Genomic DNA, 25406 nt, shown 5'->3' with positions numbered 1-25406 from the left:
CTTGCCACCCAAGCATTGCATTGTATTTCAATTTCTTAAGCTAATGATCCCCTCAACACCGTATGCTCTCACCTTCCCACATTGGGCACTTGGTGATCAGAAAGTGGAAGGGTTACTTTCCCAGCATGGTTTAAGTTTATGATTTCTAACCTTAACGGGTTAATTTCTTGTTGATGTTATTGTTGGCCTTAAAAACTACAAAAAAAATAACTGGGATACTACAGAACCTCCCATTAGGAATTTTAACATTTTGACCCTTAGAACATGGATTTTCATCAGGAATTTAACAAATTTAACCACTCAAAATCATCTGGATACTTGAAATTTTCAATAAAACGCATCTGGACTTAGACAAATTCACCAAAATTTGAGCGAAACAAAAGGAAACCTATTAGGATAAAGTGCAAAATCAACCTGAATAACCTCACAAGAGTGAAAAAACAACTCCTAAATGTCCAAAAACACCTAGGCACTTAAATATCACCGATGAGAACAAAAAACACACTTACACTCAAAAAATCTACACTTAGACAAAATTAGGATCATTTAAACTCTCAACTTTTATGCACTTGATCCTATAACTTCAAAACTCTAAATGACAATTTGGCATGATCAACACTCCGAGACTCAGGCACAGGAACTCAAAATTGTCCACTATGCTACCAAAACCCTAAACTAAAACGCACAAAGCAAGAAAGAGGGGGGTCCCCATTTGCAATGGAGTGATGTGTGAAAAGGTCACAACACTATGGTAGATAGATTGCATGACAGTGGATTGCTTCATAGTATGATAGAGGTTGACAAACTTTGTAAGTTCACTAACAACAACATGAAGCAACGAATATGTGTTGGAGCATTCTACAAGCTTATTTGGGACACTAGTATCGACATGAAGGTCTAAGGTTGCTTGTGGGCAAGCAATTTCAAGGGGGCGAGACTGAAATAATCCCATTCAATCATTGAAGCAAATCAACCAAGGAGAATGCCATCATCCTAAGGCTTGGCAATCCAAGGACATGTTGTGACCTTTTCACACATCGCCCCATTGCAAACGGGGATCCCCTCTTTTCCTACTTTCCGCATTGGTTAGGTTAGGGTTTTGGCAGCATAGTGGGCAATTTTGAGTTTCCCGTGCCCGAGTCTCAGAATTTTGATCATGCCTATTGTCGTTTAGGGTTTTTGAAGTTATAAGATCAAGCACGTAAAGTTGAGATTTTAAATGATCCTAATTTTGCCTAAGTGTAGACCTTTTGAGCGTTAACGTGTTTTTGAACGTCCTCGTCAGTGATTTTAAAGTGCTAAGGTATTTTAAGACCTTTTGGAGTTGTTTCCTCGCTCCTAGGAAGTTATTCAAGTTAATTTTGCACTTTATCTCGATAGGTTTTCTTTATTTCGCTCAAATTTTTGGTGAATTTGCCCAAGTCCAGATGAGTTTTACTGAGTTTTGAAGTTTCCTAGTGATTTTGAGTGGAAAAATGATCATTTTCCAGATGAAAATCCATATTCTAAGGGTTAAAAGGTCAAAATTCCACACTAGAGGTGTTTTTCCCCTCATATTCCTAAATACCCATGATTTTCCCCCACTCAAAATCCAAACTAGACATGGATTTCCCTTGGAATCCAAACATGCCCCATTTTTCCACCATTGAGAATCCATACTAGGGTCGATTTTCCCCAGAATGCTTTAATTTTGACGAAGTGTTGGGATTTTATCCTGACTACCCTCGTTTTTCCACTGGGAGTATGGATAAGGTTGCAGATGACGATTGTGATGATTCCATACAAGGATCGATTTTCCAGGCCCTTTTGTGACAAGATTTTGTGGATTTTTATGCGGATATTCATTCTAGACCCTAAGCGATTTTCCACTAAGAGTGACTCTGATGATTTTGTGTCCGGATGAATGTCCAAACTCGGGTCGATTTTCCACCAGGGGCATTTTTGTGCTAAGTGATGAAGTTTTAATTGGAATTTTCATTCCAGACTCAAATCGATTTTTTTCAGGACCCATTTTTGTGCAAGTTGATGAAATTTTGATAGGTATTTTTATCCCTACTTGGATCGATTTTCCCTTAAGGGGGTATTTTAATGGTTTTGTTGGGATTTTTATCCCAAGTTAAATCGATTTTCCCCCATTGGCCATTTTTTATTTAAATTTTGAAATATTCTAATAAATGAGCCTCGTTTAATTGTTTTTTAAGGAAAAGCAACGATTATTTAAAAATAAAAAATAAACAATTAATAAATGATTTGCAATGAGCATTAAATGAAATTTACGTTCTAGAAGCAAATTGATTTTTGCCAGGCAAGTATAAGAACAAGTTTTTATCCCACATTGCTTGTGAGATGAAAGTTGATGGTGAAAGCAAGTTCAAAAGGAGAGATCCCAGCATTATTTTATTCCTATATTTGCCAAGTGTATGCTTGCAAAGACAATTTTTTCCTCCAGCTAGCGATTTTGGGTGAAGTGTCAAGTTGACACCATTGAGCTGCAATTTGATTTTATTATTTTTCTTCCTCCATTCCCAGCTAGGCGATTTGTTTTGGCTGCAATTTGAGTGCCATTGAAGCTCCATTTTCAGATTTTCGATTTTTTGGGAGGGCGATTTTTTTATTTTGGAGGATTTTCACCTCCATTTTTGGTGATTCTCTTCACCATTTGTGGCACCATTTTTGGGAGACTGCTGATAATTGTTTTCAGATCTGATTTTTCGCCATTGTTGAGCTTGTATGACCTCCATTGTTGGCTGGTAATTAATTTTCAGACTTTAATTTTCATTGCCCAGCCAATTCCAACTTAGGCGATTTGCATTTGGAGGTGTTTTGTGGAGTTTCAGTGCATCTTTTAGACCATTCCATCGCTGTTGCAGGTCTGAAAACTCCATGGTTGGCGGTTGTCCTCAGAAATCTTCATTTCCAGCCACCTACCCACTTTGGCGATTTTGCTTGGAGCTCATTCCTTAGTCTTTTTTTTATCATTTTCAGGGATTTTCACTACTTTGCAAGGTGCTGGTAAGTCTAAAGTAATTAATTTTCAGACTTGTCCTCAAAGAACATTATTTTTTACCAGCCATACTTTCATTCCTGGATATGATTGTTTTCATCATTGAGGTTGATTTTCATCAAGTTTGTGCACATTTTGGGTGATTGCAACATGTTTTTAGAGATTAATTTGTGAAGTTGCAGGTTGTCTTCAGATTTGCTGGCAGCCATTGTTGACTTCGAAAGGTGTCTTCAGACTTAGTTTTGTGTGAAAACACAACCTTTCACACATTTCCTTAGTCATTGTTGATCCGGTGCGATGTCAAAGTCCGGACTCAAGGAAAGGAGAGAACAAAAGAAGATAGTTGAGACTGGATTCTATCCGGAATCCAAGATGTCATCCAGATGGAAGGAGATTACAGACACAAACATGCATTTCCTGAACATGAACCAGATGCGACAACGTATGTTAGGAATTGGAAGCCAGATTCCTTCTCCAACCTATGTGAACATTATGAAGAGTGGTATTTATCAAGCCGCTGGATTTCTGCAATCCATACAGTGCAGTGAGCTTATCCTGGAGTGTGCATGATGTTATGATTCTCGCTCCCAAATGATCAAGACTCCTAAGGGTGCCATCATTGCCTACCTTGTTGAGGATGCGATTGCTGAGGTGTTTGGAATTCCACGAGGAACAAACATGAAAGATATAATCAAAGATGAATATGAAGACCGATATACGAAGAAGATGGATGCGTGCAAGACCATAGTAAACAAGGAGTGGATGATCGAGTCTAGGCCTCATCATTCCAAGGCTCCCAAGACACTCATATGCACAGACTTCAAAGAAGAATATAGTGATTTAGTATTTTTGTTTAACTGAGTGATGGGGATGCCGCAGGGTGCACTATACGATGGATGGATGTTCTATTTCATTCAGGATTGTCTAAAAGGAACATTGATAAATTGGTCTAGAATCATAAGTGACAATCTGGACTTTCAGCTAAGGAATGTGGAGCGGTCCAGGTCATTCGCCATGACTTCATATTTGGTGTACCTGCTTGCATGATTTGTTACTTACAAGGGATTGATATGCAAAGGTGAAGTCGGGAATGGACAAGGACAATTCAGAAGTTATGAGTGCTATCCACAGCTGAACATGTATCGAATTGAAGATTATAAGAGAGTGAATGATGTATTCACAAGGTACATAACATGAATGTTGCAAGGTGGAGTCCACAGGAGGTTGTCCAAGGAGGCAACAGAGCTAATAGAGAAATATGGATCGTGATATATACAATTTCCCACTTTCACATACCTTAGGATTCATCGATTTCAATCCAAACCCTACAGGCTTCCTAGGTATCCTTCAGACAGAGCGATCTTGTTGGAAGTGGTGAGACAGCTTCTGGAGTTTGATTCTATCCAAAAGGGAAAGGCACAGAACGGGCATGTCATTTCCTATTTCAGTTGGGAAGACATTGGAGGTTTCCCAGTCCGCCTTAGCAGCTAGCACGGCCAGTGAGGAGTTTGCATTATATCGATTTGCAACATACAAGAAAAGAGAAAGATTTGATGCAGATAAAAAAGTTGGAAGGATCAGGGGAGAAAAGTTCATCCATAAAATAGACATAGAAGATTATTGAGCCACCCTGATGGACGAGCAAGCAGTAAAGAGAAGAATGTGGTCCAGAATGTCAGTGGATTTCATGAGGAAGTGTGGACTTTTTCTCATTCCTGACCAAGTGTTAGATGACAGGGATCATACGCATCCACAGTATGAAAATGAAATGAAGAAGGCGATTCTATTGCCTAATTGGTCAGAATCAGAAGAAATAGATTTGAATTTATTGATGAGAGAGGTCTTGAGTTTCTCCCGAGCATGGGTGGATATTCAGATGAACAAGTTAGTTGATATGGGTGTCACCTTCACTTATGAAAAGATGAAACAGGAGGAATCCACTTCCAAAGATGATCAAAGGACTATCAGTGATATCAGGATTCATGCGGATGAGGAAAGCCAAGCTCCTAAGAGAAGGAAGGACACACCAGGAGAAGTCAAGGCTAAAGGGAAGAAGATTGAGGAGGTTAAGAAGAAGAAACAAAAGACTACTATTCCTTCGCCTATCATTCTTTCACCACCCCTCAGTGTCTCATCAATTAAGGAATTTGAAATGCCAGAACAGAACAGGGAGTTTGAGCAATGTTCTAACATAGTGATACTACCAGAGAATATTCAAGATTTACATGCCACAGCGACATCTGCTCCACCTAATGAGGATGATGATCAACTGGGATCTGCTACCGTCCTTTTGGAGGTTAGTTTGGGAAAGAATGTATGTGATTTGACCAGGAATAATCCTGATGATGATGATGATGATGTTATCTCGGCATTGAGAGAGCTTGATCGCGATATGTGTCTCGATGATGGTATGGAGAGGGCCGCTATTCCTGACTAGTTGATGAAGAGTATGGAGAAAATTAAGAAAATGATAGAGGTACAACCTATTGATGACATTGATGACTACTTAGCTAGGAGCAATAAGGAGAAAGAACCTAAGAGAGCTGAGATTTTGTCACACATAGCTAGAGATGAGACAGGAATGCGGATTGTGCAGGTGGTTGTCCCATTGCAGGTGTGATGACAGACATTGCTACTCCCATGGATTTCCAGATTACTTTAGCTGCTCTTGGCCGTACTACAAGAGAGCAAGAATTTCAGGAGGTTGGTGATAACCTTAGGGCAATCAATGCGAGACTGGATAGAGAGATTGAAGAAAAGAAGAAGTACAAAGAAGAGAATATCAAACTTAGAGAGTACATTGCAGGGATAAGGCATGAGAATCCCACCCTCATTTCCCCTATTGCAATTGATCGTGGACTACATTCACATTATGAGGCAGCGAGAGATACACTATCGGAGGTGGAGAAATGGATTGAGAATACAAAGAGACAAGCGGATGATTTGCTTACTCAGTTTGTCTAGGCATTTGATAGGACAACGGGGCTCATGTTCAAAATACAGTACTTTGGAATATGGGAAGAATTCAGACCTATTCAAGAAAAGACTATTCCACGCCTCAGAGCTTTGAAGAAGATTCCTAAGTCCACATTGGTTAGGGAGAGTGTTGTGCACAGTGGAGATAGATACAATTTTCATGGCCGGTATTGTTCATTGGCCATGAAGAAATCAACTTATGAGAGCACATAACTGAGTTGTATAGAGATGGAAGGATCAATTCATGATATTCAGTTGAAGATCCTTGCCTCAATTGAGGAGTTATTGGGGGTTGATGTCAGTGAGGCTAGTGGTTTACACTTAGTAGAATTAAGAGACAAAATTAAATTTATGTATTTTAATCAGTTGGACTCTTTGAAGAAGAGTCAGATAGATGATTTGGTCTCTTTGTCAATTCATGTTCATAGTTCGCAGAAGCTCATGTCAGATTGGGAGAACACTTTGGATGCTTGCTCGGATGCATTGGACGTGATTGGTTTACAGCAAGATACCTTACCCAACATTTCCATGGAGGAGTTAGATTCTATATTGGCTAGATTCTTGGAGTATGCTCGGAGAGAGAGAGGTGCAAGGAGGAATCTTCTAGAAGATTCCCTATTTGATGACTAGATATCTTTCTATTGGTCCATATGTTGGTGGCTCCATTTTTTATGTAAACTCTAATTAGGGCAATTCTAGGGTTTTGTTGGCATAATCTTGGCCCTTGATTTAGTTTTAATCTTGGCCATCCATTTTGTATGAGATTTTATATATACCTCATTGTCTCTCATTTTAAAGAGAGAGTTTTTGTAGAATTGTTAGTATATGCTGCAGCTATTTGAATATAAATCATTGTTCGACTTGATGGTGATTTTGTCTTTCAAGTGTTGTTTTCCATTCAAGGTTCTCAATTCCTCCAAGTTAGATTAGAATTTTTGATTTAGAATTTGCTTTTATGTTTGTTAGATTGAGTGAAAGATTTATTGAATGTATTTGTGTGAAATCCTTAAAGATTTATTGAATATATTTGTGTGAAATCCTTAATCCATACCACTAGCCTCTTGTTGATTGTAAATGTGTCGTGCGTGGTCAACTGGAAATTTATGCAAGTTTGACTTTAATTGTTATGCGTCCATTGATATGCATCAACTTGGGTGGTGTCAATGTTTGATGGTGATGATTTGAAAATCTATAAGTATACCTTAGATGATTGCACTAAGCTCGTGTCAAAATCTGTTCGACTTGATGGTGAGACCTTGCCTAGTTTGATTCCACTAAATTTGTTCATCATTTCCTACATTCCTAGGCTTAGTATAGATTTCCTGAACCCTATTTCTTTTGCCATTTTTTTTAGTTAGAATTAAGTCCAGAACTACATTGCCATATCCTAAGTTATCAGCACACCCATTCCATATCCATGATCAATGAAATTAATTCGAACATTTGTGTAAGTCCCCAAGTGAAAACAGCAATTCACATCGACCATTGAGTTACCCACTCGTCAAGACCTGACATGTAGAAACCTTGGAATCATTTTAGTTGATCTTACCCACATCTAAGGTGATTTTGTTCAAGAGAGGGTAAAGTGCTTTGGTATTTTATTCTGAATGTTATGTGCCTAAAACACACACCAACAAGACGTTACACTCATTAACTAAGTTAGATTGAGGCTATAGCTGTCCAAGAGGGAAGACATAAGTTTGATCAAAAGATAATTAGTTCATTAACAATGATGTTAGTAAAAGATCCAATTAGAGGAAAGGCATAATAAATTAATCTGTTTGCAAAAGACATGGCTGTTAGGAGATACAACACCTCACATCATGCCCATTGATGGATATAAGAAGGGGATCATGGATTCACAAGGAGGCACATAGTTTGGTTTTTATATATTCATTCCAAACTTGGAGCGCTCAAGAAAAGCCATTAGGTAGCCGAGAAAGAGGTGGTATTTATCCACCCCATTTGCAAGGCTAAGATGCACAAGCATAGAGACATTATTCAGGCAGAGCATCAAGGAGACATCACATGAGTATAAGGTTATTATTCAGGGAAGGCGATCAGAGAGGCAATTGTATATTTCTGCAAGCTGTCCCATCTACTCTGTGATATTTGCATTAAGAGAGGACCAGTTCATGGACAATCAAAGATATATCAGATTAGATATTTATGACAGACTTTCATCCTTGAATCAGTAATCATATCAGATTTCTTTATTGGAACAGAATTTCAGAATTCATAACAGACTTGGTCCCTTCAGCTATAAGGATATTTGGCATCATTATTGATTGAATTCCACGCTCTTATTAGTATACAAGTTGTTCGTTTAGCAAGCCTCTTGTCTATAAATCTAAAGTAGAATCGACATAACAAATATATATATCCATTTAAACAATTCAATACAATTCTTTAGTAAAGATTGGTTCCTCGCAATATTGGGCATTTAATCTTTAAGATATAAGGCAAATTTTAAGTGACTCTACAGGGGACATTACACACCAGGTGCCAAAAAACTTACACTAGTTATGTTCAAATAGATTGAACATCTTGTTTTGGGCATTTATTAGTTTTTTCTCTCATAAACCCTAGAGAAAATAGCAGCAATACAAATCCTAGAATCGGAAATCAGCAGAATTCTCACTTCTTCATCCAAAATTCAAGATGCTTGTAAATTTTCTGCATAATAATACCAGGGATCTTCATGAAAATATGCAAACCCTTCAAAAATCTCTGCTAGGGAGTGCTCTTTTTCTGGATCTTCAACTCTCAGATGAAGCTTCTCATCCCATTACCCCTTGCTGTGTTGTAGTTACTTCCAAGGAATATTCAGATGGATATGTGATTCTTCTGGATAAAGGGAAGCAAGTTAGTTATGTTCAAAAAGATTTTAGCCCTATTTATTATTTAAGAGAAGACATTGTCCTTTGAAAACCTGTTTTCTCTTGCTTGACTTTGTGGTACAACTACAAAAATTCTCTTCCATGACATCAGTCCTTATTGGCCCCCTTAGAAAATCAAAAGACCTTCATATATGCTACTAGAAAGAGCAATGCACATAGACTGGGCGAGCAAGGGAGAAGCTCTGTGGAAACAACCCTCTAAATGGAACCATATGCGACACTCTCACATACAGCTCTGTGACAGGGGTGTTTTAATAGCTAACTTGGTAACTAGTATGAGACAATGAGATTAGGCATCATAGGTGGTTTTGTAGGATCACTGTATTGGACCTCACGCATTGAGATCTGAATTGTGTATTTTGTGTGGATTTCTCCTTTTATGGCTATCTTAGACTCTCAGTTGGAGATCAGGCATCATAGGTGAATTTGCAGTATCATCATATTGGACTTCACACCTTGAGATCTGAATTGTGCATTTTGTTTAGATTTCTCCTTTCATGACTATCTTAGACTCTTAGTTGGGGTTTATATATTTATGCATGGGGAGGGAGAATGATCCAGGAAGCCCTCCCTTTGGAATGTATTCTTTCAAGCATTTGGATCTCCGAATTGTCTCTTACTATTGTCAGAATGGTTTGCAGTTCTCAGCCCAGGGTCATCTTTTTATTTGGCAATCTTTGTTTTTTTCAGTGATAAACTTGTCAATAAGATTAGCATGTTTGGGCAGCTGTGTAAATGCTTATTTCAAGGCTCAGATCTGGATAATAGTGAAGATTTATAGGGTTTCATATTCCTTTCTATTTATATGTCCATGCTTGAAGCAATCAGTCTTAGCTTTAGAAGATTGAAAAAGAAATTGAGTCTAAAATCCATCGGTGATGTAATTTTGGTTTTGAGTATTCTATTTCCCTGTTTAATTGGAGTGTATTTTGGTCTCCGAAAGGTTGAAAAGCCATCACTGATTTTGGGGTCCAGGGTCTGTTTCACCCAGCTCTCATTAGCAGAAAAAGATATATTCTGCAAAAAAATTACTTGTTTTGAACGCAACAATAAAAAATAATAGATAGAAATGTTTAGTAAAGAATGAATGCGTGCATGATTGGACATGTAGATGTTTAGACTTCCTTGTTGTATATTTGGTGTAACTAAAGCAATTTTTGACTGACTCAGTTTCCATATGAACAACCTAAACTAGTACACAATTTCCATTTTAAAACGATGATGTTCCATAGAAATGTTTAGTAAAGAATGAATGCGTGCATGATTGGACATGTAGATGTTTAGACTTCCTTGTTGTATATTTGGTGTAACTAAAGCAATTTTTGACTGACTCAGTTTCCATATGAACAACCTAAACTAGTACACAATTTCCATTTTAAAACGATGATGTTCCATAGAAATGTTTAGTAAAGAATGAATGCGTGCATGATTGGACATGTAGATGTTTAGACTTCCTTGTTGTATATTTGGTGTAACTAAAGCAATTTTTGACTGACTCGGTTTCCATATGAACAACCTAAACTAGTACACAATTTCCATTTTAAAACGATGATGTTCCGATAGATGTCTATCTAGGCTTGAATATTCCTTTGTAGGAGAAAACTTGAAGAGCATGCACATCTTAAAGCTACAGATGCCATAGGGTGTCGGAATTGTTTTTATGTGTTTTTCTCTTGCGAATAATCAATTACTGATATTATCTGTCAAAAGTCCTAACAACTAGGATACTTCGAACTATAAAACATGGGAGTTAGACTATATTGAGGAAAAATAACAGCTCTGTTGGCACAGTACATTGAAAATAGATAACAGTTGAGATTGATCGTTTTAAAATCTTCCAAATGTATCAAATTTCCAATCCCATTTATTCAGTGAGAACCGCATTCCGCCAAGGAATATTTCTTTTGTTTCCATGTAAATTAATTCTCTATGGGTCATATATTCAGCAAGGATAATTACACAACTTACAAAATGCCGTACATTAACAAAGCAATCTGCAAGTGTGGAGAAAATATGCAGAATTGATACGAGGTATTGTTAAGGCTGGCTATACAGCCCCTTGTCAACATTTTTTTTGTCCAAATCTATAATAATTCTCAAAACTCTTACCAGTACCCACTTTAGTTGTCTCTCTAGACAGATATTTCAATCCGCTAAGTCAATTCGTAAAGCCTTATAAATTAATTCAGATAATGGTTCTGCCAGTCATTTTAACAATAGAAAAATCCATCCAGGAGTCAATATTTCATCTACACAAGCTTTCAAATTTTCAATTGTTTGGCAGGGTAACAACTGCAAAGATTATAGGCGGCACTCATAGTTGACACTGTCCTGAGGAGCTACAATTCATCATATTGAGGTGGACCAGGAAACAAAAATCCCAATTTTCTGCACATATCATTTTGCACTCGGATCCAAAAAACTGTACAAGCTCGAAGCATGACCTATGAAAAACCTATTATTCCTAATAAAAACAATGATCAATCTACGCCATCAAAAACAAGAAAATTGAAGTGCAATTTCAATGGTAACTGACAATTCACAGGTAAATTAATGTACATCGTCGTCGTATAGTACCTCGATAGTCCGCAATATAAAGTTGTGCTGAGAGATGGATAACAATGGCAATGGCACCAGAGTTTGCACAGTGATGAGAATTAGGAAAGGGAGCTTCCTTCGTACAGATGATTTCCTACCTTCTCTATTAAGACTTGGTCATTTTATATTTATAAATTAAATATTTAGATTTTTATTGTGGGGATTTTCTTATAAAATAGATTACAATAATTTATACAATGTCTAAAAAATAGATGCTATGGAGGAAGGACGGCTGGACCTTTCTTAAATCTTTGTTTGTGTTGTGTTATTGTTTAAATCATTGTTTGTGTTGTGTTATTGTTTTGATGTCATATTGTTCTTTTCATGTAGTAAACTTTATATTCAATTGCAGTTATTACAAAGTTTTTTAGTTTGTCAACCTAGTAATTTTTGTTGATAATGTTGAAGGTTTGACAACTCTAAATGATGGTTGCTTCAAACAAGCACCCCCAAAAATTTGTTTCCAAGGGGTTTCACGAGATATAAGTTTTGATTCGCCTTCATATATGGTTTTACCCATCCCAAAGTTTGATAGTGTTTGTAAATGGCTTAAATATTTTTCTTTAATAGGGTTACTTTGTTGGGAGAACTCCCCCTAAAAACATGCTTAGTGATCGAACTTCAACAAGACTTAGGTCTCACATAAGATCCATCTTGATTTTGTTCAAACTCTAACCAAGTAGCGTTTTCTCTTTCATTTTACTAAAATGGGTCATGCAAAAGCCATTATTTGATATGGCCTCTTATATTTTCATGCATCTCTTTTGGTTTTTCAACCCTAGACTAAACTTTATGGTTTTTTAATCAAAATGCTCTTCGTTTGTCAATCTAGATAAAGTTCCCAAGATTGCCTTTACCTTGCTGGAATTTATTAAATATAATTGTTGGCTTGCTTGGTAAATTTATTTATGTTGAGCCTAACAGATTCTCCCTAACTCATCCTCAATAGCATGCTTGCATCAAGGTTGACCTCTTTAAAGGTTAAAAAGACACATGGATATTCAAATTGGACATTTGTGTCATACCCAATGTGTCCTTTTATCTCAATTTATCTAACACTTGTTTCAAGTGTCAATCAAATTAGGAATTCTCCCTTATGAGAGCCTTACAATAAGCCTTCTTCTCAACCTATTGAGGTTCCTTTCAAAAATAATGAAGGGTGGATTATAGTTAAGAACCATAAAATAATCAAAATCCCAACAATGATAGAACTCAAGCTAAGACATCAACTAATACTAGTACTCAACTTGTTATACTACAATCTAGTGTGTTTTAAAACCCTTAAGATAAGGGGAAAAGGGTGTTTCCCTTTAATGGTGGTTCATCCATTCAACCTAAATGTTTCTTAATGCGTTGACTAAAATCTATTTTCTCTTCTTAACTAGAGAATATTATATGTTTTGCTTCCCCCGTGTGGTTTCATGATGGTTTCGCAGTCCATCAATGCATTTGGAAGAAGAAGAATTTATTGCAAAGAAAAGGATGAAATTTTTTTAATTTAGTTGGGTAGTTCTTCTTGAGAGGAATATTTGTAGAATCATTACTCCACTCTTAAAGAGCTAGATAGTGATGATATGACTCTTGATTCTTGTCAATGATTTTTCTCTCCTAAAACACTTAGTTTCTTATTGATCTTCCTAAGAGGTGCGCTATGAGAGATTGTCCTCAAATATTTGTAGCTCTAACAGTCCTTTTCATACAAGAAGTTAAGGCTATTGGTTTTTTTCTTTCTGTTTCTCATTGTGTTACTTGGGTAGCTGATTTTTTCTTCTATAATAATCAACACAAGCCTTGGAGGGGTTGTTACTTTTCTCTCTCCTAAGTTGCACATGTATTTAGTTGATCATATATGTGGTCCCCACCAATTGGGTGATTTGGACACTCTAATATTGAAAACCATTCTTTTGGAGTTATTAATGTTTAAGTTTTGAATGATGATGTTAAAAGATCTTCCTTGTGGCATTAAATCACCAATTCAATGAGTATGGCTATCTAGATTTTGTGAGGAATTTAATATGGTTGAAATGGGACATAATAAAGATAACACTCTTCCCATGCATTGGATAGATGGTGAAAGGGAAGCTTGGTATTTTACACACAATAAATTGGGCCTTTTTTATCCCAATATGGGATGTCATCGTACTCATTCGCATAGGTTTATATTGGACAATTTTTAGTTTGGGCTTGATAGAGTGTAAAAATGGCTTGATCGTGTAATGCTCTCCTCATAGTCCTTTTTATCTTTTATTGTTTTTTTTCCCTTTTTAATGGAGCCTTTGGCAGATTTATTCTTTCTTATCAGCTTCCCATCCAATTTGGCTTTAAGTGGCAAATTGCTCATCCCAAGACTAACAAGATGTAGGTTTTTCTTAACACCTCTTTGTTGACTCGTCAACCCTCTTTGTCCCACATTTGACATGTGTGGAACATAGATCATAGGCATATTCAATAAAAAAGTTGGATTGATTGGTGGAATGGTGCTATCAAAATCACCTTTTTATTCCTTCAAATATATGACCATCGGCTAGCTTGATTTTGTTGTCATTCCTATAAGGCCACACCTCAAAGATCTACCAAGTCATCATCATGATCAAAGCCAACCCTTTCACTTATACTTTGTAGTTACAAGTGGTTAAGTTTTGCCATCAAAATCTTTGTTGATAATCATATAGCTAGATGTGCTTAGATTAAAGCTTGTATGCATTGGCTCAAGGTTGATGATAAAGCTTCTAAAGAGTTTGTTTAGGCTCTTCATGCTCAACATACCTCAAGGTATTAAACAATTAAATATGGCTATCAATAACCCAAAAACCAAAATATTATTTAGGCTTTTTCATCATTGTTAACAAGTTTCAAAGCTCAAGGAAATTCTCATGAACAATAGTTGACTTTACAAGAGTACCTCAAGGTTGTTTCTTATCAACTCTCTTCTTTTTAGTGATATTTTTGTGATTAGTTTCAAGCTCCATTATTGATCTTTGTGAAACTTATTTGTCAAAAGTCATTCACAATGCTAGCAAGGGGTGGAGTGGCATGGTGTGAATGTGTTAACAAAAACTCTTACATTTTATTTTTATTTTGATAGACATTTACATATTAATATATTAATATGTAATAATAAAATAAATTTCAAGAAAATAAAATAAATAAAAATTGATCTTTTGATATTTTTAAGATGGATGTATTTAAGATATATATACTAATTACCATGGATAATGACAAAACTCCTAGCTATGATGGATTTCCTTGTGAGTTTTACAAGACCCTATGGGACTTTGTTTGTAAGGATCTTCATAAATTTTATCATGAAGCATCTCATTCTAATTCCTTAGTAAATATTATCAACAAAGAAATTATTAAATTTAGACCTAAGTCTAGTGACCTTAAGGATATTTACAACTATGTGTTGATTAGTTTGGTTAATATTTCTTATAAGATCATAGCCAAGGCTCTTACATTAAAGTTGTGTCATCTTCTTCCTCAAATTATGTATCCTAAATAAATAGGATTTAATAAATCCAAATGCATTTTGGATAATATTATTGTGGTCTAGGAATGTGTGGAATGAGCCCAACAATCTAACCAACAAGATATTTTCATTTAAAATGGCTTTGCTAAATCTTATGACTGCATTAAGTGGCATTTTATCTTGTCATGATTCAATATTTAAGATTTGGCCCTTCTATGTGCAATTTATTCATTTATTTTTTTATGCTTTAACATGTCTCTTTTATCAATGACCATAAATCTAATGCTTTTAGCCTCAAGTTTATCCACTAGAGGTGTCCTTTAGCCTCTGCCCTTTATGTGCTTTCTATAGAAGGTTTTGGATATCATTTTTGCCCATTGTGTTTCTCAGAAGTTTATCAAAGGTATCTCTTTACCCAATTCCATGGCTCTACTCTCTACCTAATTCCATGGCTCTATTAGTCATTTTTTATGTTCTTATTCATTTGGAAGAGAAAATAATATCAATCAAGATCTTTGTTGTTTGGGTATTTTTACAAATATTTGGGTTGTAGAATTAGATGGCAAAAAACTAGGTACATTAAAGGCAATCTTTTCTACCTAATCCTTTGTGGATTGATTCTTATGGGTGGAAATAGATTGAGCATAGAGAAATATTTAGGTTTTTGGGTGTTCCTTTTATTTTTCAAGCTTCTCCAGTTGCACTATGGAAAAAAATTTAATCTAGAATTGAGAAGAAATTGGCACATTGGGTTATTAAACCTCTTCTTTTGTGGGGAAAATTTATATTTTCTCTACGATCCTAAAGGATAATCATGTTTATTATTCTTCCTATTGGTTTTCTTCTATATATTCTTTATGCAACCTTAAAAAGTCATTAGTACTTTCTTTGGGATGATGTAGATAATTATAGAGGTTTTCATTTTTTGACATAGAAGTATTGTTGTCTCCCTCGTGATTTTATAGGTCTAGGATTAGTTTCCATATAATGCTAATGTTTGGAATTGTTGGCAGTTGTTGTCATTGATGTCAACCTACTACTTGTATGTTGCCATTGATGATATGACATACAAGTGGATGATGGTTGTAGATACTCTGTGTTGTTGATGTCCACCTTCTTGGTGTTTGATTTATACACTTAGTATAATGTGTTGATGCCAATGATGATGTTGATAATGTACTTGATGGCAAAGATGGTATAATGATGATATCATATTCAGATGGGGATTAGAAATATTAAGATGAGAATCAGAAGCATGGTAATAAAGTGGATGTAATTGTGATGATCTTGTGTATGCTATATGATGGTGGTTTATCTCTCTTGTTTGCTCTTGAGTGAGAAAATGATGTTTATAAGACATTCTAGTCTTTGGAAGATTGTTGGAATGAATGCCGAAGAAAATTTGGAAGAATTCCAAAGAATTCTCTGCATTCCTCCACATTTGGTGACATTTAATGTCCCTGGTTGTGGTTTACCTTAATTTAGTCTTGAGATAACCATTCCAACTTGAGGTGAGGATTTTAATAAATTTTATAAATATAATTTTCTCAAATCTGAGGACATTTCAAATGTTATAATATTTAACTTAAAATTCTAAACATAGTTCGAAAGATAAGACTTATCTTGATAGTTTTCTTCTGATTTGTGTACTAGAAACATATTCCTCTATGTTGTTAATTGTGTTTCTCAAATGAGCCCTTTAGATTATATTAATAAAATAAATTCTTCCCCAAATCCTTTATAAGATATTCCCAATTCTAGCACAAAATAACCATAATAACCTCTTTCCAAGGTCTACCATAATCTCCAAGAATACATTCCTCAAATAGATATATATAATTCATCTTCACCACCCTTTTTTACTTCCTTATCCAATCAATCCATTATGTATCTTTTATCTCTTAGAGACATGCCCTTTTAGAGTAGATATCTCTTATAGAAAGGTTGTGACTCAATGCTTGTGACTTTTCTAAATCAAAACATTTTACTTGCAAATCGTATCTTTTAAACATAGGAACACACATTTCAAAATTACAATTCTTAATGAATCATAAGTAATGAATACAAACATTATAAGAGATTGTTGTTGCATTTTAATTATTTCAACTTAAACATTTTCCTCAATTGTATCATATATGCTATAACATTTGTTGAGAGGAGTAGTGAATATTCTTTATGAGGCCGACTCTATCAGCTTTGGTTGTATTTAAGACATCATCTTCTTTCTATCATCAATTTTATTGAGACTTCAAGTCGGTTGCTTTTAACATATTATGTTCTAATCAATATATTTGGTTGTGTGTTGACTTTCCCGAGTGCTCTGATATGAAATAAGTAGATAAACCATTCTTTTGTTGAGGCATGGACCATCTAGGACTCGAACCTAGGACCTTCCATACGCTGCTAGAGTGCTCTACCACTGAGCTACTCACCCCTCTTGGACCAATCCATCATCATTCCAGGTGTGGATTATTTCCAACACCAACACCCCCCCTTAAGCCACACCTCTCGTGTGCTTGGGGCTCCTAGCCTAGACCTGGCTCTGATACCATGTTGAGACTTGGACCAGCTAGGAATCGAACCTAGGACCTTCCATACGCTGCTGGAGTGCTCTACCACTGAGCTACTAACCCCTCTTGGACCAATCCATCGTCGGTCCGAGTGTGGCTTATTTCCAATACCAACATCTTCTATATGCTAGTGGATAACCTCCACTTGAATCTCCAGAACCTATTGGTTTTAAGATTGAATCATAAATTGAATTCCACATGATCCCCCTTTCTCCAATCCTTGCTTCACCATTTTATATCTTATCTCATCATGAGGTCCACAACTATTCACCATACCATTTTAACCCTTTGTTAAGATAAAGCACTTAATTTCTATCACAACCTTTTAGACTAATTAATTGTTGCCTTGCACATTTATCATTTGTTAGTTCTTGATTGCTGCCTTTTTTATTCTCACTCATAATCTTTGCTCATTAATTATTCATTATACCTCATTTTGGGCAATGTAAAACATTTAAATACATGATTCCTTTTAAATAATTTAAAGTAGTCGATTGGCAATGATGGATATGAGTCGGCCAATATTGACACAAACTTGTAAGCATTGCATTTGTCAGGATAAGGTGGCATATTTTCCTGAACTAGATATAATGGTATTTGGCAAATGAAATACTTTCACATTGCAATAATAAACCTCCATGAAATGCTTCAAGACCTTGTGATGAGCATAGTTTCCATCAACTATGTTAAATACTATATGTCACTTCAAATAGTATAGATGAATATTGATCATGTATCATAGGTGCTAATAGAATTCGTGTGTGGCTTCAATATCCTTCCACCCTTGCAGATATAAAATAAGTATGAATATATTCCATATACTTATTAGTCCTTGCCTATTCTATAGGCGGGTGACTAATATTTTCATTGTGCTCCTGAACAATTAATATATCCTCGAGAATCATGCCAAAACATTTTAACCTATGGTTTTTGTAACATACTCATCATATAGATTATTTTTTTACTTTATTTTCTTATTATACAATTGGTAGATGCTAATTTTCTTGGTGGTTTTTTTCTTTTTTGGGTTAATAAATCTGAAAAAAAAATGTTTCTCTACAATTAATTAGACCACATGCGGTGGTTCTGCTTCTACATTTTACATACTATTCTTTATGTGGAGTCAGAGTTGTGTTTAGACGTGGCGCTCTGTACACAGTTAATTTCATAGGATAAATGTAAGCTAAAGAGCAGGGTTGGATGAAAATACCTGGAGCGACCCAAGTTTCCGAGAGGCGATACCACATGTTTCAACAAATGCAATGAATGGGTCTGTAAAAGAGGGTAATTGCAATGGTAAGCTCTAAAATCCCCTTTGTCTATCATTTCATGGTTGTCCATACAATGTTCTAAAGCTCTCATTTCAACAATGTTAGAATCTGATGTTAATTTCTACAATTAATACATTTCCAGACACTAATCTGCATTCTTTGTAGATCCATTTGGAACTGTATGCTGAAAAGTGTGGAATCTGCAAAACAAGACACAAACAACTTAAGCACACCAATGAAACATTATGCTAGAGATCAATGAAACAAACATAAGTAAATAAAATAAAAACTCTAAGCACGTCTCATTGTTCTCTATCTCCAAGGATCCTTCAAATCAAGGTGGCTCTCATCTTGGAAGAGCACTTGATCTCTAGGATGACTACCTAAAGAATGAGGTCTATATGATAAAAGATCTAAATGCAAGTGCAACTAAGATCTTAGCATGATATGGATATGAAAAGCTATGATATGGTGCAAGATGGTGATATTAAAATGAAGATTATGCTAGTATGATATGCTTTCCTAACATGATAATGCTATGATATTACTAAGTTATGATAAAGAAACTAACATGCTATGATAATGATATTATACTATGCTAACATGTTATGCTAACATGATAATTATAATACTAGAATGCTCCTGAATGCTTAAGCTTGAAAAGAGAGGCAAATGAGACTCCTTGATAACCTGCACACAAGAAAATAACATAACCTGGATGCAAAAAACCTGAGACAATAATAATGAAGGAAATGAGATCTATTTATAGAAGAAATGGGGAGTTGGATGGTTAAGATTGAGTAATCTTAACAAGGGTTAGGATTGAATGATCTTCAATCCATGTGACACATTCAACCCAATCCCATGTTGACAAGTGTCACCATGAGGAGGCTTGAGAGGAGAGATAAGGAGCATTAAATGCTTGAGGGGACATGATGGTTACCCTAGGGGGTTGGGTTAGGGTTAGGTTAATGGATATTCCTTTTATCTAAGGGATAAATGAATGTGCAAAGGTTAAATGGTTACCTTAGTCAAAGAAATAAATTCTTTGAAGAGACCCATGAGTTAAAAGGATGGTTAAGTTAGAGGAAAGTCTCTAACTAAATGTCAAAGGTGATTTAACCATAAATGGTTATGTAAGAGCCTTTAATGGTTTGGAAGACTTTAGAGGTTAACCATTCGAAGACCTAAAGCCTTTAATGGTTATTGAAGACTTTGGAGGTTTTTGAGAAGTGACTTCTTTTTATTTAAGAATGTGACAATGATTAAGATAGGATTAGGCTAAATTGGAAGTGATTAGAAGAATCTAGAAGGGGTTTAGGCATGCAAGTGGATTTTGTAGGAGAATGCAAGTGGGAGGAATTTTGGGATTTTCAATTAAAATAAAATCATTTATTTCAATTAAATGGTGCAATTTGCATTTGGATAGATATTTAAATAAATATTAATTTATTTAAATGTGACCGTGAATTTTGGATTTATTTAAATAAATCTTAATTTATTTATATGAGAAAAAAGGGGGGATAAAGCATTAAATGCTTGAAGACTTTGAGGGAAACCATTAAAGGCTTAAGAAGACTTTAAAAAGAAGCCATTAAGTTTGAAGACTTTAAGGGAAACCATTAAAGGCTTAAGAAGACTCTTAGAAGGAAGCCATTAAAGGTTTGAAGATTTTAAGTGAAGCCATTAAAGGTTTCAAGTGGGTGAGAATAAATAGAATTTTAAATAAATAATTTATTTATTTAAAATAGTGGTGCAACTTGCATTTGTAGGAAAATGCAAGTGGGTACAAATGCAAGTGGGTAGAGAATAAAGGTGATTTAAATAAATGTTAATTTATTTAAATGTGAGAGATAGGGTTTTGGGGGATTTAAATAAATATTTATTTATTTAAATGTGAGAGAAGATTTAATTAAACAAATATGATTTATTTAATTAATTAATGGTATGAATTTGGTTAAGTGAATTAAATTAAATAAATTGAATAATTTATTTAATTAATAGGAGAAGAGGGTTGGGATGAATCAATTAAATATTAATTTAATTAATAGTTGAAAAAGGATTAAAGATTAATTAAATGTGAATTTAATTAATAGTTGGATGAATGGTAATTAAACAAATATAAAATTCATTTAATTAGGTGGACAGAAATAGGTGTCTATATTTTGCCCCTCTTTGAAGTGACATGTGTGCACACGTTGATTCAAAGAAAAATAGCTCAATATGTTGCCAATTTTTTTGATATGGTGTTGCTTGCCAAAATTTTCGATATGATGCCCCGAATATTGATTTGGATATTGATATTGATTGTTGGATTTGATATGATAATGATGTGATGATGATGCCCCCTTGGGAGATGAATCGAGGAGTTATGAATTTTCGGGATTTGGACAATCGATTCATTTCCCGATTAAATACTTGATGTTGTTGATTAACTTGATATGATCTCCCAAGAAAATGTCAATTTCTTGAGTGCGTTGATGCGTTCACTCAATTAGATGATTGATCAAATTGATTGGATTGAGTTCAAGTTTGGTTTCATGAAGGATACATGCTACGTAATTCAAGGATAGATGATTGTGTCTGGTTTCAGGAAAGATATATCATGTATAAGACAAAGATAGTTCAAAACGTCTCGTTTCAGGAAGGATACATCTTGTATAAGACAAAGATAGATGATCGTGTCTGGTTTCAGGAAGGATACATCATGTATAAGACAAAGATAAATGATCATGATCGTGTCACTAATAGGATAGGTTTGTTTGACCACCGACTGGAATATTGATTTAACTCCAGGTTTTGAATTTTGTATGGCTTTGCCCCTGATAGGATAGTTTTGATAAACCTTCCAATTGATAAGAGTTATTGATTTAACTCCAAGTTTGATGATTGTATGGCTTTGCCCCTGAAAGGATAGATGTGATAAGAGTTTATGATCGAAACTCACGAATGATAGTGTGACTTATGTCACTGATAGGATAGGGTAAGATGATCCCTCTTGATTGATAAGAGTTTATGATCAAAACTCTCAAATGATAGCGTGACTTTTGTCACTAATAGATGCTCAAAGAGATTGATGCTCAAAGAGATTTATTAAGATCTCATGTGAGCAGATAGGATAATTGATTGATTGATTTGATCGATCGGTAGATAATTGACATTTTGTTGATATCACATTGTAGGTAGATTTAGATGTGTTGATGTTGGTGCATCTAGGAGAGCAACATGGTGATTTGATGCGCTTATGCATGATGATGTGTAACTAATATGCAATGATGATGATGCGCATGTGCAAATGATATGTATAGTGAAATACAAATTTGTTGTTGATATGATGATGCTCTTTAACATGCTTTTGAATGCTTTAAATGATCTGATAATGCAACTTAATGCACTTTAAATGATATGATAATGCAACTAAATGCACTTTAAATAAATTGATAATGCAACTAAATGCACTTTAAAATGATATGATAATGTAACTAAATGCACTTTAAAATGATATGATAATGATATGAAGTGTACCCTCTAAGATAGTCATCCTTTCGATCAAATTTGTAGTGGTTCTTTTTTATCATCATTGAGCCTTTGATATGTTGAAAGTTAATACAAGAAGCACGATATATTTGAAACATGATGACCTGATTATAACTTACATGATTTTTTATATTGCAAGATGACACAAGCATCGAGGTATAATTAAACCAAGATGACACAAGCATCGAGGTATAATTAAAACAAGATGACTTGAGTGTTGCTTGCGTAAAACAGACAAGAGTTGACCTTTTTCCTATACAAATCCAAAATGTCTTTAGTGATATGTTGCCTAATCACGTCATAAGACAAATTTGTATAGCATAAGACTTCACTCCCAAATAGTAGACAAAGAAAACATCACATTCCTCCCTTGCTTCTCTAGTCTTTGAGACATCCTTGAGTCACTTAGGAGATATGATAAGCAAAAAGATCAACAACCATAAGTAAACATGCATGCTATCTGAAATGTATTCTTGTCAAAATAAAACATCTAGCAAATAAACCTTTTGTCCAGTTGAAATCAGTTCAAGTCTGTGATGTCTAGCCTTCTTGTATTGTTGTGGTCACTGTTTGTTGTTCTGATCTTTGTTGTCTTTCTACGTGTTTGGTCTAATGTCTAAAACCCTCAAGGCGAAATACACCCAGCGAGGTCAGGATTTTCCCCCCACTATAGATACTACTTATGATATGGAATATGTACATTGAACACCAAGCCATGATGGGATATGATACGAATAACTGTTCAGATAAATCAAGGATAGTGACTATGCTAAGTATGTCCAGGATTGAAACATGTCCTGCCATCAATTGATAAAGATAAGACTAACTAGAACAAAATCCAGCAGTCATACTAATCTATGTCATTGTTTTGATTTGTTCAATGATTGATAAGAATGTCTAGTTTCAAAGAGTGAGTACCTCGTATAAGATCGATCGGTTTGGTTGCGAGTGTACATATCCATGTATAAGACATGTTGATGTTGATAGATTTTGAGTGATGAATTGATTAACAAGACTCGATGATTGATAGGAATGTCTGGTTTCAAAGTGTGAGTACCTCGTATAAGACCGATTTGTCTAGTTTCAAGTGTACCTATCCATGTATAAGACATGTTGATGTTGATATATTTTGAGTGATGAATTAATTAACAAGACTCGATGATTGATAGGAATGTCTAGTTTCAAAGTGTGAGTACCTCATATAAGACCGATTCGTCTGGTTTCGAGTGTACCTATCCCTATATAAGACATGTTGACGTTGATATATTTTGAGTGATGAATTGATTAACAAGACATGTGATCAATTTGATTGTAGACTTCGAGAGTTTTCCTATTGTTCATTTGATGGATGGGCCATGCTTCAATTTTTTATTTTGATTTTTGTCAATTTTTAGTTTTTTAGACATTTCTGAGTTTTGGATCTTTTTGGATTAGAAGAAGATACATTTTTCCCCAATGTCTAGCAAGACAAGGAATATTATGAATGGATTATTGAATCGTTGAGGTAGAAATGGATAGGAGAAAGATGAAAGTAGCTTATTATGGAACATGAAGGGACACGTCAAGAGCTTTTTGAAGTCGTGTTTTTGTTCTTAGTTTTGATCAAGATCAAGGATGGAAAAGGGGTTATGGATGGAGATATGATATGGATAGCACTGGATGATGGAAGCAATTAATAGATAGGATAGATGATATGGATAAAGTGAAGCAAGATTGTAGATAGCACTAGATGATAGAAGCAATGAATAGATAAGATAGAAAGTGAAGCAAGATCATAGATAATGATGAATTTAGATAGGGTAATGGATATTGGATGAAGGATAATGGGAGATATGGTATGAATAATAGAGTGGATTAACTTTGCCCCTAAGCATAGAGGTTTCCATTTGCAAAAAGGAAATATGTAAGATTGTCACAACATCTAGCACCACCTGAATAAGTGTTCCTAAACTTTTCAAAGATAGAGACCCAACCCACACTTAAAACCTCCATAAAAATTCAACCGAGCATATCTAGCGACTAGGAAGAATACTCAAAAGGGAAGAAGAATCTCAAACTGGATCAAGGTATTTAGCCTTTGATTACCCATGTGTGTGCAAATAGGTTAATTCTAGCTCATCTGATCATTGTAATCTTCAGAATCCAGCATGGCTAGCTACACAAGTTACCTTGACTTTAAAAGCATCCTGGATAGAGCCTCACTGCCAGCGAGCGTCCATAGCCCCAACGAGGTTATCATTATAATCTCACAAATATTATTCCATTTCCAGCCAGACGTCCATATCCCCGATGGAGTTACTTGCATGTTCCCATAGCCAAGAATTTTGATATTGCATTTCATTACATTTTTTTCTTTTCTTTTCTTGATATTTCTTTTATTTCTCATGCTTTTGAGCTTTTGATATTGCCTTTTTCTCTTCTTATTTTGCTTGCATTGGCTAGTAAGTGATGAAACTTACATGGATTTGATAATTACAGTGGTGCTGAAGCAAGATTTTAGATTTTTCACTAGCCATGTCTTCAACTAAGAGATCACAATGTTTTAGAGCAATTGATTAAGTGTATGAGATATAGTAATCAAAAGATGTCGGTACCAAGATATGATAAGTGGTTCTTTTCTGGATTGAGTGTGTATCCCAACTTAAAGAAAATGTTAAAGAGGAACAACTTTGGATTCTGAAGCGTTTCATGAATAGATATCTAGGAAAAGGATTGAACATGAGATTCAAGCATGGGCAAGCATGTGACAAAATGACACAAACACCTATCTCACTAATGAAGGATTTATGCAAAGGATTGAATGAAAGGGATGGAAGGATAGAAAAGAGGTGTTGGATAATAGATATAATGTTTGAAGATTTGTGTGAGGACATATGGGAATGTATTCAAGATGAGTGTTGGTACACAATTCGAGAAGTGATGAAGAGATGGAGGAAAATTGAATTTTGGGACATAAGGACCCAAAATAGATAAAGGAAATGATGGAAGAATTATTTTGGAAAGATGTTTAGATAGATGGTTGAAAGAAGTTCAAAGATGTGTGTCTTTGTTGATCTTTCTTATGGCTCATTTGAGGTGATG

The 25406-nt window shown here is 35.1% G+C and overlaps 1 protein-coding gene across 1 annotated transcript in view; it reads right to left on the bottom strand.

The window, feature by feature from the left end:
- The window catches only part of LOC131075969 (putative E3 ubiquitin-protein ligase XBAT34), a 229201-nt gene extending 217587 nt beyond the window's left edge, over positions 1 to 11614 (bottom strand). The window contains exon 1 of the mRNA XM_058012970.2: positions 11458 to 11614. The gene's annotated coding sequence lies outside the window, so the exon portion shown is untranslated. The remainder of the gene's footprint in view (positions 1 to 11457) is intronic.
- Between the last annotated feature and the right edge of the window lie 13792 nt (positions 11615 to 25406).

The sequence above is a fragment of the Cryptomeria japonica genome, chromosome 9 (genome assembly GCF_030272615.1).
Source record: "Cryptomeria japonica chromosome 9, Sugi_1.0, whole genome shotgun sequence".
NCBI lineage: Eukaryota > Viridiplantae > Streptophyta > Pinopsida > Cupressales > Cupressaceae > Cryptomeria > Cryptomeria japonica.
The sequence above is the reverse complement of the archived record's forward strand: the minus strand, read 5'-3'. Positions and strand labels throughout refer to the sequence as shown.